Source organism: Pygoscelis adeliae, unplaced genomic scaffold, assembly GCF_000699105.1.
Source record: "Pygoscelis adeliae isolate BGI_AS28 unplaced genomic scaffold, ASM69910v1 Scaffold394, whole genome shotgun sequence".
Classification (NCBI taxonomy): domain Eukaryota; kingdom Metazoa; phylum Chordata; class Aves; order Sphenisciformes; family Spheniscidae; genus Pygoscelis; species Pygoscelis adeliae.
The window spans coordinates 36,896-40,579 of record NW_008824666.1 but is presented as its reverse complement, the minus strand read 5'-3'; positions in this window follow the sequence as shown (position 1 = coordinate 40,579).

Sequence of the window (3,684 nt, the reverse complement as noted above, 5' to 3'; positions counted from 1 at the left end):
AGAAGATGTCAGGGGTTATAGGACTGAGGTCTTAGTCTGCATGTGCGAGGGTGAATGATAAAAGAGAGGTTTAAAATGGAGGACATGAGTTGTACATCCTGATTTAAAGATATGGGAAGTGGTACAAGCTGGAAGGTAGGAAGGATCTATTTGGCTTCCTAGTGTGGGGATATGTAAAAAGGACATCAAGAAGTGGGGGAGTTAGTAAGAAAACTTAGGTCTCAAGCGTGTGAAAAGGTTGGTGTTTGACTAATAGGTCCAGGAAATTTCATCCTTATTCTGGAGAAGAGAGTTTTGTGAAGGATATAGGGCCCTTGATAAGCTCTTTTGGTGTAAGAGAATTTCAGTGTAATTCCAGTGTTCAACAACCTGGAAAGTGTTTCAATTAGAAGGATGGTGCGTAAAAGGAGAGACATTGTCTCAATAGTACCTACAGCATTGCATTTTCTGTAGGAACTGCCCTGTAGGTATAAACAAAGCGTGCTCTTGCCAGAGGGAGAGTCACAGAGAAAGGAGCAGAGGAACCCTAACCTCTGGATCTCAGCCAGACACAGAATTAGGCCCCCATGCTTCAGACTTGTGTAGCCAGAAGTCCTTTGAGATAAATATGGAAGCAGAACTCCAGGTTGCTCTCAAGTTGAGGTAAGTGTAGTTTTAAAGCACCAGCTAATCCTGAGACTGAACCTAACCACATTGTAGCCCAACATCTCAGCTGAGGCAATGGAAAGTGATTGGTTTGGGTTTTTTTTTATTATTATTTTGTCTGATTGTATCAATAGCTTCTTGATTTTCGTTGCTACCTTTTATTCAAAATATAACTAGCTGCAGCAATTCACAGAACTGTGGGGTCAGATCTCCGGGGCTGGAAACCAAATCCAGCACCAGATGCAGACATAAAGCAGTCCCATTTTAAGAGACCTGTGAAGCCACAGTTTCCATTGACTTCATCAGGAGTTGATCGGTATCTCTGAAAAACTGTCTTTTTAGGCACCTAATAATGGAGATCAGTGTTTAACAGACAGTACTGAAATTTAAAATATTATTGGCTTCATTGCATTATAGCAAGCTGACCTCTGCCAATGTCGTTCCCTCAGCTGATAAAAGCAATTTTGCATGGCAGAGCCCTCACTGCACAAGACTCGTGTGAAAGGCCTTTTAGAAGTGTAACACCCTTCCCAAGGGCTAAATATTACTATTTTTTTGCCTTTTTAACATCACTCCTTAATTAGGAGTGAACATAAGTAGCTGTAAAACTCTACAATACAGCACTAAATTCACCACTCCATCAAAAATTTAACAAAAATTACCATATGTGTTACAGGAAGCTCAACGTTTTCTGCTTTTCCAGGCTGCTGAGGCAGCATCCTCTTAGTGTTGATAAAAATTGCTTTGCAAAGGTTGTGCCTCTTTGGATTTATCACTATCAGCATGTGGCAGTGTTTGAGCTTCCAGCAAAAAAAAAAATTCAAATGGAATTTTACAGTACTTGCTTTGAGGCTGGAGCGTAAAACTGCTCTCTTAGCAGCTTCCAAGTCCCTGGCAGCTCAGTCCCTGTGTCTCTCAGCTTCGTCACACCCCCTTATGCATTGCCGCTGATCTTTCCCACTTGCTGTTTACTTATTTTATTGCACGGTTTGGAAGCACCTTTTTATTATTATTATCTTGGTTTGATTTTGGCTTCTCTCGATGAGAGGGGTTTACATATATGCAAGGGAATGATTAATGTACCATGCATGGTGGGTAAGATATTGCCATGGAGGAGAGGAGAAAGTTGCTGAAACAAAATTTTGAAGAAATTTTAGTTTTAGAAAAAGTAAATGGCTGGGTCTATGTTAGCAAGCTGTGAGGCCCAATATGAGAACAAAGTGATGCTACGTGCTTGACATCTACGCTATACACCTTCCAGCAGCTCTGCTTCAGGCTATCTCTGGTGCTGTGGATTGGATGCCTAGTAGCAATCAGCACAAATTAGGTGTTGGTATAATATTCTGGTGTAATGCCTGCAGTGTGCCCAGGCGGCCAAGAAGACCAATGGCATCCTGGCCTGTATCAGAACTAGTGTGGCCAGCAGGAGCAGGGAAGTGATCGTACCCCTGTACTCGGCACTGGTGCGGCCGCACCTCGAATACTGTGTTCAGTGTTGGGCCCCTCACTACAAGAAGGACGTTGAGGTGTTAGAGCGTGTCCAGAGAAGGGCAACGAGGCTGGTGAAGGGCCTGGAGAACAAGTCTGATGAGGAGCGGCTGAGGGAACTGGGACTGTTTATCCTGGAGAAAAGGAGGCTGAGGGGAGACCTCATTGCTCCCTACAACTACCTGAAAGGAGGTTGTAGTGAGGTGGGTGTCGGTCTCTTCTCCCAAGTAAGAAGGGATAGGACGAGAGGCAATGGCCTCAAGTTGTGCCAGGGGGGGTTTAGATTAGGAAAAAGGAAAAATTTCTTCACCGAAAGGGTTGTCAAGCATTGGACCAGGCTGCCCAAGGAAGTGGTTGAGTCACCATCCTTGGAGGTATTTAAAAGACATGTAGATGTGACACTTAGGGACATGGTTTAGTGGTGGACTTGGCAGTGTTATGTTAACGGTTGGACTTGATCTTAAAGGTCTTTTCCAACCTAAACGGTTCTATGATTCTATGATTCTAAAGGACTATAGTTTGTGTGTTAGGAGCCCTATCCACAATCTGAATCCATGTGCTGTATGGTGATGATAAGGAGATACATTTAAGAAGTGCACTGCTGAGATGAACTGCAGCACTAATAGAAATGCACCTGGAAAAAGAGCTAATGCCCTTGGACTGGATGCAAAACAGCAGTGATTTTACACCTGATATAGTAAAACATGCAGTCAGTTCTTCAGCAGGTACAAATTGGTCTATATTAATATAAGTAGCCTGAAACACACTTACTGAAGAACTGGTCCAACATTCTGTTTTTAAAAAAAAAACTTACCTCTACATACTGAAATGGATGAGGCATACTAGCATTTGATTCTTCTGGCTGCCTATCTGGTTTGAATGGGGCTTTTTAGCACTCAGGGCCTCCCTGGGTGTCAGCATTTTGGTTCACTTGATAAGGTTACACACAACACCCCTTATGTCTGCTGGCTGAACCTGTGTTTCCTTCCTGCAAACTTACACCAGAGCCCTTGGAGAGAGCTGGAAATTACTCTGAATCCTAAAGCCAACTCAGTCCCATTTCATGGGAAGGGTAAAGCAAAGAGTAAATGCTTCATTTCAAAGCCTCTTTTATGCATTTGATCTTTCACAGTGTTCCTCATTCAGTCCTTCCTGCACTAGTGATATGAAGAAGCTATGAAAGTTTATCCATTTTAAAGATGAATCAGTGCTGGCAACTGTCCTCAGCCACAGGTCAGTAAGCACAGGATGGACGGGCATCCTGGTGCTCTCTGCTGGGAATATTTCCTTGAAAAATGGTACCTGGAAAATGCTTGGTCTCTTGTTGCTCATCTGCTTTGGTGGCAGGTAGCTGGCACAGGGTTCAGTTTCACCTTGGCTCTAGGCAAGGCAGAGCTGCTGGACGATGACAGTTTTCAGAGGAGAGGCTTAAGGAAAAAAAAAAAATTAAAAATTACACATACAGTCCCCCGAGGAAATCTCCTCTTTGTGCCAAGCATTAATACACAGCCAGTACAAACCTTCTCCTTTTACATATTACTGCTGGCACTG